Raw genomic sequence first — 16758 nt, 5'->3', positions numbered from 1 at the left:
CCACCTTTCTGGCCCTCACAGACCCCCAACCCTTCTTGGGTTTTCCTCACTGTTCAGAGGCCCTGGTTTAGTCATTGACACCATGTTGGGAAGCTAATGCATGATAATGATGCCATGTGTTCCCATATCCTAAGGTCTTTGAATTCTGTCCTTGGATCCCAGGAGAGTCAGTACCATAACTGAATCAAATAAATCTCTGTGTTGGAATTTCAGGCATCATATCTCGGCAGCTGTGAGGATTATTTTTGGGCAGGGCCCTTTCTTTGCATCTATCAAAATGTACTACATAGGCAGCTCCCCAATCTACTCAAACTTTCCCTTATGCTTCATATCATAAATGAGGCAAAAAGAAGAGTTGGTTCCTTTAAGGCAGTGGTTCTCAACCTTCCTAATGCCACGACCCTTTAATACAGTTCCTCCTATTGTGGTGACCCCCAACCATAAAATTATTTTCATTGCCACTTCATAACTGTAATTTTGCTACTGTTATGAATCGTAATGTAAATATCTGAAATGCTATATATGTTTTCCGATGGTCGCGACCCACAGGTTGAGAACTGCTGCTTTAAGGGAAGGTGATAATACTGTTAAATAAATATTTAGCTTTCTCCCTTGGATCTGGCTAAATCCAGCCTCAGAGGTCACTTGGACTCGATACTTGCTTATTCCTTGGGAAGGGGTGTAAATGAGGCATGAAAACAAGAACCAAATTAAAAGTTTAATTTATAATTTACTGAGTAGCCAGGAAACAATTTGTCCAAAATGGAACTTAGTGTTAATCCAGGATAAATTATTCTAGTCACCTCCTAAGGAATTAACTTTAGAAATTGAGAGACTAGAATGAATTCGGTGCTCCATTAGTCTACTGGAGGGGTCAGTCATGTTTTTTCTTTGTCTTTCTAAAGGATCATATAGTTTGATAAAAAAGGACCAAGTTTTGAATTTGCTTTACTAGGGCCCTCTTTATTGGAAAAATGTTGACTTTTTTTTTTCTGTTTGCTACCAACTGAAGCTGTGGAATGTGAAGTGTTGGATGTTTTGATAGATGGTCTCCAAAAGTAAACATTCACAACCTTCTTATCCCAGTGAGAATGCTTCTCTCCTATCAAGAGGTGAAGTCTGGTCCCTTAAATCTGGGCTGGCCTTGCAACTTGCCTTGGTCAATAGAATGTATCATAAGTGGTGTTCTGCAATTTCTGAGCCGAGGCCATAAGATAACTGGGAGCTCTTACCTTCTCTTGGAACCCAGTTGCCCTGCTTTACGGAAGTCCAGATTAGATGAGCAGTGATGTGAGAGACCTAGAGGATAGGGGGATACCTTAAATATGCCAGTTCCAGGTGAATGTAGCCACATGAGTGGCCTCAGTTATACAACATGAAGCAAAAAAATTGCGCAGCTGAGACCAGCCAAGTCACAGAACTGTGAGCAATAATAAATCATTGCTTTACACCTCTAAGTGCTAGAGTGGTTTTTAATGAAGTAATAGCTAACTAAACAGGGCTTGATCTTCCCCAATTCCCCACATTTCTCTTGCACTTCATCCCAGGGTTTGTCTGAACTGAATCATAAATCTTTTAGGGCCCAGCTGAAAGGAAACCCAAGAAGGTGGTGCTGGGCCAGTGATTCTTCAGGGAGGGACTGCTGCTCAAGCCAGTCAGAGCTGAGTTTTTCCAATGGGCCTGAGGGATGTGAAAAAAGAGTTCTTCTCTTGCATGTCTGGGGATCAGCTACAAACTGTCCAGTTATAAATCCGTGTAGTGTGCTTCAGCCTACTAATTTTTGGCATGTTTGGCTACTCAATCATAACTATAGTCATTCACACATAGTAGCAATAAATTGAATCACTCAGGTGTGCCTATAGGCAAATCCCTCCATTACCCTTCCCTCCCTTCCCCTCTCCATCAGCATTTGGGATAGGAGATGCGAGTCAAGTCACCCACACATACTTCCAATCTCCTTGTGCCTACAAAGCTACAGGACAGATGGCAGAGTGAGGAGGGAGAGGGCACTGGATGAAAGAAGGTGAAGAGATTAGCCAAAGAACATATATACATTACCCATGGCCACAGACAACAGAGTGATGAAGGCCAGAGTCGGGGGCAGGGTGAGAGTGGAGGTTGGAAAAGTGGAGGAAAATGGGGGACATCTGTAATTGTGTCAACAATTACTGTAAAAAAAGCTACAGAATAGGGTATTTCAATATATGCCCCTCTCAATGTGCTAATATCTGTTATATGGAAAACAAAGGTTGATGGGCACAGAGGCTTGGGGAAACACTAAGTTAAAATTATTAATCAGATGTTTTGGGGTTTTATTACTATATTTTTTAAAGCCTTTGACATATAAACGTGCCTTGTGAATCTCCAGGAGGGGTTTGTTATTTTGCTTTTTCAACTTACATTTGACCATTGCAAGCTTTCTCTTCACCTAAAAAAAAAGCATCTCTAGCGATGAGTACTTCACAGAAGATCTTTTGGTCCCTGCCCATTTGTAACAGGAGATGGTTGATGGAGTGTGGAGACATACTGTTGGATCCATCTCTGATATCCTCTGCCCTAGCTCCTCCCCTCCCCCAACTTATAACTGAGCCTAGAGCTAGGAGAGAATTGGAATCAATGGAGAGCAGGGACAGGTTCACAGAGAGCTTACTCACAGAGCCTGTCTGTCGTAGGTTGGATGCCTAATCTTGGGCTGGTTTGTATCTATTGAAAGCTGTTCATTGGTTCTGTCCTGTACATGGAATCCATGGGAGTCCATTCCCACAGATGATATGGGGGAAGGTAGATTATTTCTAACAGGTCTACCTCTCATATAAGAGAGGAAACTATTTCTTCAGTGGAGGTGAGCAAAAGGCTAACTGAAGCGTAACGAAAAGTCCCAGCATTCCTGGTAGTTTCTTATCAAACTAACCTTAAAGGGCAAAAGGGAGAGTGAAGATGAACTCTTCCAGCTTTGGGTCTGCAGTTGAGGGTCTGTCACACAGAAGGCCTGGCAAGTGCAAAGTTCATCGTATTCATTTTCTTTTTCTGTGATCTGGGATCAGTGAGAGGTGAACAGAGCCACTTGTAATTTGTTTTTCAAAACATATCAGACTTTGATGGAGACACAAAGGAGCAGGATATTCTTTTTGAAGCTTCGATTTTAAAACCTGTAATATTAAAGGAAAGCTAAAACAAACTCTCCTCATTTTGCATGATTTCCTCACACAAAATTGAGGGGCTTATTGCAAATATATTTTGCCTTGGCAGGAGCAGAATGAGAAGTCTACTGGGAAGGAAGAGCTTTATAGCATTTTGTAAAAGGTGTTGGTAATCATGTGGCTTAAACTGTCTTCTTGGTGGATTAGATCCCAATTCCAGATAACACACAGATTTTTAAAGGACAAAACGTTTGAAAGAGAAAAGTATAGAGTAAAACAATGAACTGTTTCCTCGCCATTATCAGAGTCTACCATTTTTCCATGTTTATTTTGGTATAATTTAAAATAAATGAAACATTACAGATACAGGGAAGTCCACTGGTCCCCCTCCCCCTGTACAGTCCCCACACTCCTTTGCTTCAGTGTGTCAGTATCCAGAAGTGATTGTTCATTTCCCAGTGCTTGTTGGATTTTGGGGGGTAAACCTTTTCATTGAATCACACATAGAGAAGTGCGTAAATTGTGACATATGACGATATATAACATATATCCATCTCAATCGGCGTTTACCAGTACTATGGAACTTGCACACTGACTACAATACAGAATTTTGCCAAGACTTCAGGAGCCTCCATTGTGCACCCTCAAAATTAGTATCCCCTCCAAAACTAATCATTATTCTGACTAAAATTGATTAGCTTTGCCTGTTTTTAATCTTCTGTGAATAGAATCATGTACTATTTTGTGACAGGCTTCTTATGCTTCACATTATGTTTGTAATACGTGCCATTGCGCATTACTAGTCCATTCTTTTCACTATAGTGAATTTTATAAATACAACACAGTTTACTTAGCTTTTGGATGTTCTGGCTAGTATAAATACTGCTGCCAGGACCAGAGCAGAGACTAGGGGGTGCAAAAAATGGTACCGGGGGTACAACATTTCAAGAAGCACTCATTCTCACGATCACACTGGCACTTTTATCACCCTGACGGGGAGATCTCCTTAAATTTTGAGGACTACCCATTTCCCTTATTTATCCTCCTCCTGTTCCTGGCCAGGAGCACCCTTTCCTAGGTCTTTGTATGCCTACATTGCTGTTAGTAAATAATGGAATGGAATTGATAGATCATTGGACCTGTGAATATTTAGCTTTTAAAGTGAGAGTTCCACAGCTCCACATCTTTGCAACACTTGATATTGTCAGGGATTTTGTTGCTGTTGATTGGTCATTTGGGTTATTTTTTTTGAGGGGTCTAAGCCCCCCTCCTCCCCACCCCCGCCATTGCTGTTATTCATTTTTTCTTACTCATTTGTAGGAATTCTTTAGATACTTTGGACACTAGTCTTTCTTTTTTCTATTTCTCTATATAGATTTTAATGTCTTCTTCCTCTCCTTGGCTTGACTTTTTATTCATGAATGGCTCATTTTGATAAACAGAAATTGTGTATTTTTAATAAATTCCAATTCTTAGTCTTTCATTTATGGTTAGTGCCTTTTTTTCCTGTTTAGGAAATCTTTGCCTAACTCAAGGTCATGAGAATTTTCTCCTATTTTACCTTCTAAAATCATTTTTCTTTAATATTTATACCTAGAATTCATGTGAAGTTAACTTTTATGTATGATGTGAGGAAGGAATCAAAGCTATTTTTTTCATGTGTTAGCCAATTGATTTAGCATCATTTATTGAAGAGATTAACCTGTAGTAACTTTGTTATAAATTAGGATGTTTCTAGACATTATATTTAGTCTAAATGGTCTATTTGTTTATATTTGCACCAATTAAAGAAAATTTGACTTTTTTCTGTCTTTTTTTTCCCCTCTTGCCTAATGGCAATCCCCCCCCCCCCCCCCCCCCCCCGCCAATATAATGTTGAATAGAAGTGGTAAGAATAGGCATCCTTTCATTACTGTGATCTTAGGGAGAAAAGTGTTCAGTATTTCAAAGTTAGGTATCTAATTAGCTGTTGGTCTTCCTTATATACTCTATTTTGTTGAGAAATTTGCTTCTAAATTTGTAAGTATTTTTATCATGAATGGATGTGTCAAATACTTTTTCTAGACCTATTTAAGTGATAATATAATTGTTCTGTAATACATTACTCTGGTGAGTTATATTGTTTAAGTTTCATAAATTAAGTCAATCTTTATTCTTGAGATAAAACCCCACTGTTCATTTTATCCCTTTTATACATGTCTATATTCTATTTGGTAATATCATTAATCACTTTGAGTCTATGTTAATGAGGGATACTGGTCCCTAATATGCTTTTCTAACTGTCCTTTGTGGCCTTGATATCAGCATTACGCAGGTAATAGTTACACAATAGTTACTATAGTCCTCACTTGTGGACCCAGTGACAATGAAGCCATAGCTCTCTCAGGAGTGATTTTTTCCTGGCAGTAAAGTTCTGTCAAAAGTTCCTTTGCCTTACTAAAGATGAGATATTTCTCCTTCATCCTTCTAAATGTACTGGCCTAAAGGATCCTTGAGTTTCTCCTTTAACGGCTTAAAGTCAACATAAATACCAAGTTTATATTCACTATTAACCTTTTCCTCGTATTTCTTTTCATGGTATTTTTTAGGGGCTGATTAATAAGATCCATCACTAAGCCCCTTGAGTAATCCAAGAGTTGTTGCTAATTACATCAATTAATCTTCCAGCAGAAGAGAATGCCACAGCTTTGACAGGGAATTGTAGACTTCTGAGAATCACTCAGACAAACTTGCTAGCCAGCAAATATTCTTCTCAAGTTCATAGACATCATTGATTTGGGTAGGAGTGAGTTTTTGAGCAATAACAGCTAAAAATGAGAACTAAATTATTTACTATCATTAATACTGTGTCCACTATGGCCAAAGGAGACTTACCATCAGGGAACTAACAAGTGCCTTAAAGGCCTAAATTTTTATGCAATAAGAGATTTGCTGAGACTTTCTGTCTAAGAAATTCTCAGCAATAATCAATCTGGTCATATCAGTATTTCCTACTATGTGCTGGGCAATATATCAAGTTCTGGGGATAGAATGGTGAACAAGACCATAATAATCATGGAGTTCATGAATTTTTCAGTGTATAGGGGATAGAGACATTATACAAGTTATAATTTGTATATGGTTTTAAAAGAGCATAGGAAATTTTGCAAGCATTAAGCAGATTCCTCTGTTCAATTTTGGGGAAAAAGATTACCCAGTAGCTGAAGGATATTTCATGTTAGTCTGAGGAGAAGGCAAAAGTGTTTTAGGTCAAAATAGCATGAGAGAAGGCCATATAGAGGATAGAAGCGGGCTTGGTACATTCAGGAAACTGAAAGGTAACAGTCTTGGAATATGGTGTGGTAAAGGAAAGGGGAGGTACTATATGATTTGGGGAGAATATTCAAGGTCCATTTATGTTTAAGCCATTTGGTACAGCATTATCAATATTAATGATAGCTAATTGAGACTTTCTGGAGCTGGCTGAATTGGAAGAAGGAGATGTGTTTGATAGAGTCATGGAAACTCTAAGTTATATAAACTACCTGTGCTTTGCTTCATTAAATATTTTTTAAAGTGTTATAATTAAGCATTTTAATCTAATACATGATTTTTGTAAGTGCTATTAACTTTTAAGGTTATTTTATGCTGGGGTTGAAATGGGAGCTCTCTTGGTAAATGAACTAGGGGTTAATGCCTTTGATAGGTATGGTCTTGGCTTGTGACGAACTTTCAATGAGAAAGGGACCTGACACATTTCTAACATGCTTCTTTTCACGATAAAATACTCACCTCAAGCATGCAGAGTAGAAAAGTCTTTTCAGAATGGGCTTCTGGGCACTTGTTTATTCTGAGACTCACACTTTACACCATTTTTAGTGGTTTTCACAGAGAAAAGTGTTTTTTTCAACCCAGTAGGTTAAGCTCTGGTCGTCATTATAAAATTTTACCATTTTAAAAGACTATCAAATAGATTAAAACTTTCCATTGGGGAAGAGGCTCTGACCCAAGCTTCATCTGTTTGTTCAGGCCAACCTATTTTGTTAGAGGCCAATGGACCAACTGGAAAAGGTTTGAATGTTGGGCCCAACAGTGTTATTAATACCTGCATGGATGCATTTCCTTTGAAGTATTCTAATTCTTTGTTTTCTAACTCTGAGTGCCTCTCAGGTTGCTAGAAAGAGATCTTGAATGTGGAAAGGTAAGACCAATTGCCCAGGCTCTGCATAAGGCAGCAGTATGCTGGGGATGCAGTCCTGAGTCTCTTAGTCTCAGAGGGGACTCCTAGCTAGCAGTCACCACAGTCAGCATCTTCTTAATGGCTTTTCTGCTTTTGTTTTTTTGTTGTTGTCATTATTGTTTGTTTTTGCTTGGATGTCTAAAATGTTACAGATGCCATAATGGTTACAGAAAAGTGCTTTCTGAAATTCCATCTGCTTTCATATATGCCAGGATAGCAATTTTAGTATGTGCTCCCAGTTATGAAGGGTGGGAGGGAGAAAGGCAGATAATGAAGTCTCTTCAGAAAGAGGCAAGATGGGGTGAAATATGGTATATGAATGGAAAGCTTTGCTTTGACAAGGTTGGAGGAGATTGACATGAGTGTGTTTGTGTAAAAAGCAAATAATTGGTGGGCTGGTAGTGAGAAGGTGGAGCACAGAACTAATCATCTCCATTTTCTCAGTGAACTGTTGGCAGGATCATCTAAGTGTGAGTTGATTTTTAGGAATGATCGGAAATCTTGAAGAAACCAAATGTTTGCAAGGTACTTTCTTTTTTTTTTTTTTTTAATATATTTTCATTGATTTTCACTTTTTTTATATATATATATTTTTATTGATTTTTTACAGAGAGGAAAGGAGAGAGATAGAGAGTCAGAAACATCGATGAGAGAGAAACATCGATCAGCTGCCTCCTGCACATCTCCTACTGGGGATGTGCCCGCAACCCAGGTACATGCCCTTGACCGGAATCGAACCCGGGACCTTTCAGTCCGCAGGCCAATGCTCTATTCACTGAGCCAAACTGGTTTCGGCTGCAAGGTACTTTCATTTAGAGTCATTATAATTTATACTAGAGGCCCAGTGCACAAAATTGTGCACAGGTATGGTCCCTAGGCCTAGCCTGTGATCAGGGCCATCCTCCCCGGCAGCCAGCAGCTGGTCCTGCCCCCTCCCACCCCAGTTCCCCATTCGCCATAGGGCAATGGGAGCCTGCCAGCCAGGGAGAGTGACCAAGAGGTTGGCCGTTCTCACCCACTCGTGGGCCCCACCCCTGCCATGGGTCGCCCTCTGTGTGAGGTGACCAGTGGGGCAGGGGCCTTGGCCTGGCGCTGCCCGCATCCTCTGCCACCCACCCCAGTTCCCCATTCTCCATCGATAATCGGAGCCTGCCAGCCGAGGAAAGGGACCAAGAGGTGGTCAGTGCACCTCATAGTGACTGGTCGAGGGGTTGTTCTGGTTGTTTTGTCATTATGGTCACTGGGCTTTTATTATATAGGATATTTTGAGATACTACTAGTAATCTAATATGTAAATATTCGTATTGCTAGATGTTAGCTGATGTAAACTGCAGTTTAGGTACTTATTTTGATTGATTGTAAAAGAGCTCTTTATTATTGCAAAAGCTATTTATTATTACCCTAGAAAATATACATGTATATTAGAAATTTTACATTGAATCTTCTTTTCTTACCTACATTGTAATTCCATAATATATTCTGGCTGATTGATCTTTAATTGACAGTGACTTCTATCTAGCACACTAGTTTTAATTTCACTTTTCATGGCCCCCACCCAGCATTTCTATTAAATATGTATGTGTAACTAAGCAATAGAGTATTTTACAAGTGCAAAAACCTGAATTCTACCAATAATCTGAATGAGCTTGGAAGGGCACCCCATGCCTCGGGTGAAATTACAGCTTTGGTCAGCACCTGATTTCAGCCCATCAAGGCCCTGAGCTAACACATGGGTATTGTTTTGAATCTTAAGTAAGTTTGTGGTAATTCTTGCCCAGCAATAGAAAATGAATATGGTACTTAAACCACAAGCATCTTATTCTACATTTGAATTATTTCCATATGGAGTGAGATCTTAGGAACTTCTGTTTCACTCTTTGAGACTCCTCAGATCGGGTGTAAAATACCGAATGAAGACAGGGCTTCTTATGAATAGACTTACATTTTGGCAGACTAGGAAGTGCCCATAGGATGGAGTGCAGTGATGGAGAACCCAGCACCAGCAGGAGTGAAAGAAGAAATGGGGCATGTGTAGTGATTGGAGAAAACTAAGTTAAACAACTTGATAGGCATACGCCTATCCTATCTATAGTTGAGACTATGAAAAACCAGTTTACAATTACAGGCTGGCTAACCAAGTTCAGTGTTTCTAACAAAGGTAGTAATTCGTTCTGGGACAGCACAAGGTAAACATGGTATCGTAATACTGATTTTAGATGAAGTGGGCACATCAGGCTTAAGAGTTCCTATTTTATAGACTATCACCCGGAATTTAAGGTAGAAATCTTGCCCCAGTCAGGTGGTGGCTCAGTTGGTTGAGCATCATCCCCTGCACCAAAAAGGTTGCTGGTTCGATTCCCAGTCAGGGCATATACCTGGGTCATGGGTTCGATCCCTGGTTGGGGCGCATATGGGAGGCAACTAACTGATCAATGTTTCTCATATAGATTTCTCTCTCTCCTCCCTCAAATCGGCAAACACATCCTCAGGTGAGGATTAAAAGAAAAAAGATAGAAATCTTTAAAATGCCAGTCTGTTTTGCATTGTAATTCCTGTTTGTTTAAAAGAGGGGAGGTTAGAGCTGCTCTCTTTTCTCTTCACTTTCTTCTCAGCACTCAAAACGGTTCAGGGAACTCCAGCATTGGCTCTCCTGGCATCAGACAATGGGAAGCGGGTGGGGGTGTTTAATCCCTGCTAGGCTCTTCTACGAGCCCCAGCCTGGCTTTGTTTCTCAGCCACCCATTCCAGGGGCTGGCAGTGAACCTTCCTGCCAGGAGCCACAGTCAGTGTCCTGGGAGGGACTCCACGTCACCGTGTTCCCTAGACTTCCTGCTTCTCCTTGGCACTGTTTTCACCAACATGGTCAGCTCTGATTCTTACACGAGTAAAATGACATAAAAACAGAAAGATTATTGGGATTAATTCATCCTGAGGGTGGCATCCTAAAAACAGTGCCCATTACTTTCTGTCTTGTGGTTCCACAAAGCTGATCTGGTTCCCATCCTTTCAGATTAAAATTAAAAATCTTAATCTTTTCTTCATTTCTGTGAACTATTCTGTAGCCTTCCAATAAACTCGCTTTTTGATCAAGTTGACTACTTGCCTAGAGTCCAGATAGCTCCTCTGACTTATGCGATCCCTTTGCTCCCAGACGCTGGATTCTGTGTCCTTCCGTGACCCACTCTAGCCAACAATGGATTTCCTCATCTGGCTTATGTACATGCTGCACGTGAGCCCGCATTTGTTCTCTAAGTGGAAAGTGCTCCTCCCTCACCCTGCACCCCACATCATTTCCTGCAGGAATCAGAGCTGACACATCTGTTGGGTACTACACGTGGGAACACAGGTGTCCCACTGTACGTGGTCTCTGCATCTGAGATGGTAAATACAGCTCTCACTCTGTCTCTTGTCTATTAGCTCTTCTGCATTCCAGTCTCAGCTCCTCTTTAGCTCTTATCTCATGTGAGAGAGGGAAAAAAAGTGGGGTGTTTATCATGCTGATAGGAGGGTAAAATGAAGGGATGATAGAACTTTATAGCAGGGCAAATTATTTTGGATGAGAGAATGAGATAAAAAATAAGGAGGTAAGGAAAACTAGGGGCAGGAGGACAGAGAGGGGGGAAAGAGTATACATGGGATATTGGGGGGAAGGATATGTAAACAAGAATTTCAGAAATAATTTGCTTTCTGACTTTCCTGTGTGCTGCCTTCTCAAGAAACCTTCAATAAAGGAGGACTTTTCTTTCCAGGGTTTAGCAAGTGAGGTTTATTTTTCTTCTGAAAGTGTTTCCATACTGGGATGGACCTGAAGGAGGGAGCATATAGGGTTGGTTTAATTGGGGGTGCATTTCTTATGGTGCACTCTTCTCTCCACGACAGGAAGGTGGTAAGGATGAAGAATACCTGGTCAAGATTGCAGTGGCAAGAATTCTGATATTTTATGCCATTATTCTGCTAGGGACATTGCAATCTACTGAAAGTTATAAATGAACTCCCACCTCCTTCCAAATTATATCCAATTTCATAAGAATTTTAGTTTTATTCACACACATATATGCAGGACCCGTGGTGGACATAGGCCTGGGCAGGGTGCCCGAGTGCTCTAGGGAGGAAACCCACTTGGCTCCTGCCTCACTGTCCTCAGTGAATGTCCTAGAGAATTCTAAGGGTACAGCACTGCTGGGAGGTAGGCATGGGCATTACAGTCACCTCTGCCTTTCACAGTGAATTTATTTATTGCGTTGATGTTCTTCTTCACAGTTCTCTGAGACCCAAGCATCATGGGTTAGGGCTCAAAGAGAGGAGAGATTTTGGAATTTGGCGCATATGGTGGGTGGCAGCCGGAAGTCCCCGGGCATCTGTTGATGTGGAGGGAGTAGTGTTAGGAAGGCCCAGAGACTCTCCTGAGAGAACCGGTCCTGTGCAAGACCCTTTGCTATCATTATCCCTGAATAGCTGGGAGCCATGAAAGGCTTCTGTAACCAGTGTTTTAGTGATGGTTTTATAAATGCCCATCTTGTAATGATTAGGGCACAAAATGATTAGATTCATTCGTGTGGTGCTAAACTTAGAAATGGAAAATTAAAAATCTTAAAAAAAATTTAAGGCTCAGAAAAGCTTCCTGAGAAGACAATTTTCCATTTTAGTGAGAGAAAAAAAGGTACAAAGAATGTCAGTTAAAAATTCATAAAGGCTGCATTATGCTCACTGAAAACATTTCTTTGAATAAGAGAAGAGGTAGGTACTTAGAGATACAGGCATGAACATTTTATAGAGCCTTTCCAAGAAACTAGATGAAGACTTTCCCCAAATGGAAAGAGTTTTAAATAAAAAGGAAGTGATTGATTTTAAAATAAGTATATGAGAAAAGCAGGAGTTTTCTAATCAAAAGCAGGGATATTTTTGATAAAAGATTATGTATTGTGTATTGTGTATTGCCATTCACTCTTAGTGATGGTTATTTGAGGGCATTCTGTAGACATGTGAACAATTCAATCCATGTGGCTGTAGTTCATCATGAACAGTCACATCAGAATTTCCTGGCCCCTGCTTCTCAACAGTTGTGCAAAAACACTGTAGGGAGTTGGAATGCATTTTAGTTCTACATATCTATATATATATGTAAGCCTAAGTGACTGTCCAACCAGTAGCTATGACGTGTAATGACCATCAGGGGGCATACGCTCAATGCACAGGCATGGAAACGTGGAACAGACTGATGAATCTCAGAGGGAAGGAAGGTGGGGGGGAGCTGGAAGGGATTAACCAAAGATCTTATATGCATACTAGAGGCCCAGTGCACAGATTTGTGCACCGGCGGGGTCCCTCGGCCTGGCCTGCAGGGATCGGGCCGAACTGGCAGCCTTATGTCCCCTGAGGGGTCTCAGATTGTGAGAGAGCACAGGCCAGGCTGAGGGACCCCACCAGTGCACGAATTCATGCACCAGGCCTCTAGTTATCATATGAACAAATAGATACATATAAGGTCATCACAACTTGTGTGTCATTGACCCAAGTTGAAACTGGGGTGCCAGTGCTCAATATAAACCAAGTAAAAACAAGGAAGGTAGGACTGAATGATCAACTCTTCCTTGATTCCAAGTCTTTCGTGGGCAAAAACACACACACAAGTGCTTCCTGGTAACCGTTTCTTGGCCAAATTTCTTCCTATGTCAGTAGATGAGCCTTTCTCAGACTGTGACATAGCCCGAGGGCCTGTCTCACAGATTATCCTTGAGTGCTTCATTATTTTTACAGCATTGTCTCAGATGCTGGATGCAAGTAAGTCTCCACCAAATCCAAGAGCTGAACATAACCTAGGGATAAGTTTTGATGTTGCCCTCTTAGTGAAGATGAGAGATTTGAGACCTGGGGGTGGGAAAATGATTACCCTAGGTCAGTGGTCAGCAAGCTGCAGCTCGCGAGCCACACGCGGCTCTTTGGCCCCTTGAGTGTGGCTCTTCCACAAAATATGGACTTCTGCGCACGGGCCACAAAGTTTCAATCACATTGTACGTGCGCGCCCGCACATGGTATTTTGTGGAAGAGCCACACTCAAGAGCCGCATGTGGCTCGTGAGCCACAGTTTGCCAACCACTGCCCTAGGTCATACAAGTAGAAGAATTGGTGATTGGGCTAGAACTTTAAAGATTGTTTTTGCTATTTTGTCCTACATGTTAAATCTTAAACTCTCACTACCAATTTTTGGGTGTGATCTGAAACTGATTTAGAATAAGAAGGCCCTTTGTTATTGATTTAAAGACAGATACAGGATTGGAGAGAGGCAAGGCTGCCCCGAAACAGTATTTTGCAGATTGATTTTATTATTATCTATCCAACAAGGAGAGCTATCTAATAGCTGATGATTTTGTTTTTGAAGAGCTTTATCTAGTGGAATATTACCAGCAACATGATAATTTTGTGTTTATATGTCCAGAAGTAGCACCTCCCCCTGCTTTTATGCAATGTGCCTCATAAGGGGCTTTTTTATTTTATTTTATTTTTTATTTATTTATTTATTTTTTTAAAAAAATATATTTTATTGATTTTTTACAGAGAGAAAGGGAGATAGATAGAGAGTTAGAAACATCGATGAAAGAGGAACATCGATCAGCTGCCTCCTGCACATCTCCTCCTGGGGATGTGCCCGCAACCCAGGTACATGCCCTTGACCAGAATCGAACCCAGGACCCTTCAGTCCGCAGGCCAATGCTCTATCCACTGAGCCAAACCGGTTTTGGCTAAGGGGCTTTTTTAGAAAGTAATTTTGGAGGGGCTTCCTTTTCATAGATAACATTTAAAACAACAAAGCAAGAAAAACACTATTTTCCTGTCCTTCTGTCCTAAATCAAATATAGTTTCAGAGAAAGTAATTATGTTAATCTTCAGGATGCATTAATATTTCTCTTTTAAGAACATAAATGCTTATCTACATTGAAAATATTTGTTCCTTGTAAAAATTTAACAGCATTGAAATGTAGCTATAGCGTTAAGATCCTAGCTACAAACTAGAAATATCTTTTCTTTTTGAGCTTTTTATTCTCTATGATACAACCCCACCTAATCCTGACATAGCCTAAGGATCAGTGTGCTTTTTCATGAACTACCTTTCCTTTCTTAGGGTTTTGCCTAGAGATACTTCTGTGGAGTTTTCAAAGTACCAACCTCCAACTCCTCCCCTTGTCCACCTTTATCAATTTATTCATCAAACATTTATGGAGAGCCTAAGCTGCTTCTATTGCTTCTCAACCATATCTGTCTCACTCTTATAAGATCCGAAGAGAATAGATTCTGTGCCAGGGGAGTGCATAGGGGTACAGTAGGGAGCAAAGACAAGTAAGATTCTTTTTTTTTTTTTTAAATATATTTTATTGATTTTTTACAGAGAAGAAGGAAGAGGGACAGAGTTAGAAACATCAATGAGAGAGATCGATCAGCTGCCTCCTGCACGCCCCCTACTGGGGATGTGCCCGAAACCAAGGTACATGCCCTTGACCGGAATCGAACCTGGGACCCTTGAGTCCACAGGCCGATGCTCTATCCGCTGAGCCAAACCGGTTCGGCAACAAGTAAGATTCTTCCTGCCAGTGAGCTTCCATTTTAATGAGATGACACTCATTATACATAAGCCAACAAATAGATAAACAACATAATTTTGGATAATTATAAGGGTAGGAGGAAATAAAAGAGTGGCCTGTGTGAGGAGATGACATGGACACTGAGACATGAATGAAAATAAGGCGCTCATTGGACCAAATTTGGGAAAAGAGGATTTGGGGCAAAGGCGACAAGTACAGAGATCCCAGGGAGGAAAGTCCTTCCTAAGTTCTAGTTATTAACTGAGCACAGGGGAGTGTGGTACCAGATGAGGCCAGAGAAGCAGGGGGCAGCTAGATCAGGCTGGCTTTGTAGGCCATGGTAAGGATTTTAAACTTTCTTCTAAGGCAGTGAGAACTCTGCCAGAAGGGTTCTGGGAAATGGGCCTGTGGGCATGCTACAAAGGGAAGGCACATGCTCCTCAGGGACACCTGGGTGGTGGCCCTGCTTTTCCCCTCGGGAATGAGTGAGTTTTGCTTTGCTGATGCAGTTTGATTCAAGAACTAGGTAGCTTGATGTCTGTTGATATTACCTTAAATGGAAGCCTGTAGCTGGAGCATTTAATCCATGGGTTAAAAAAATCACTCTGAGTGCTATGTAGAGTGGATTATAAGAGAACAATAATGGGAATACTTAAAAGGGTCTTGCTGAAGATTGAATGTGAGGAGACAGGGATAGAGAAGAATCAAATTTGGCTCTTAGTTTTTTGGTATTACCATGGGCTAAGGTAGGGAAGAATTGGGGAGGAGCAAGTTTGGTGGAGGGGGGACGGGACGGGCGGGGGCGGGTCATGAGTTCTATTTGATGTAATAAGATTAAGCTGCCTGTGAGAGATGCTGTTGTTCCTTTACTTTGAGACATGTTTGATTGGCTTGTTCTGAATTCCTGTAAGGCCTATTTACAGTACACAGTGCCAATTCTTGTTCCTTCCTGTCTCCATATATACCCATTAGCCTGTATCCATTCCCTTTGAACCACATTAGCAAGGTTCTTGACAATATCTTAAACTAGGATTTTGGTGATCATGCCTCAAGTAGAAACTGACTCTCTAGGTTTCATTTCAGAAAATTAATTTTGTTCTAAATGCTTTCAGATATAATAAATGAACTTCTTGTGAGCATCAGTATGTAAAAAGGGAAATAACCTAACTTTGCAAGGATATTTTAAGATTTAGATTTTAATTATTTACCTAATTTAAATTGAGATGATCTGGAGTGCTAAGCTATGGTGTATGATAGGAATTTTAAAATTGTAGCAGGTGATGTAATGAATGAGATAAACTTCTGTGCTTTAATTAATGATTATATGTATGCGTAAGGGGAGCTTATGAGAGGAGGTTCTGAGTACTGTCTAGAAAATATTTTTAATACTTAGTGTGAGTACTTACTGAAGATAATAGGGGCGTATGATAAAAAGCTTTCATTGTACTGGGCGGTATGGATCAGAAGAAGCTCAAGTAAAATGTATGAAATCAGATTTTAAAGGAACCAGCACAGGCTACCAAAGGTTTATGGAGAAATAGGGAAAAAGCAGGGTGGACAGAGACTAGGACAAGGAGAACCAAGAATACAATTGCAGTTTGACCAATTGAAGACCAAACTGTTCCTAGTTGCCCAGGAAATGGGACTCTCTTCTCATGACAATGGCATAACAAGAAAAACCACACGTAAATGAAGTAAATTATAATTAGAGGAAGAGGCTCCACTTTGGTGGAAATTCTAGGGAGGATATTGGGAAGCCTGATCTAAGTAATCATTTGAGCTAAGACTTTCTGTGTAGAATAATATGCCTTTTGTTTCCCTT

This window comes from Myotis yumanensis, unplaced genomic scaffold (genome assembly GCF_028538775.1).
Source record: "Myotis yumanensis isolate MYYU_CA2020_CCGP unplaced genomic scaffold, mMyoYum1.0.hap1 SCAF_4, whole genome shotgun sequence".
NCBI lineage: Eukaryota > Metazoa > Chordata > Mammalia > Chiroptera > Vespertilionidae > Myotis > Myotis yumanensis.
Note: the sequence above shows the minus strand (reverse complement) of the source record.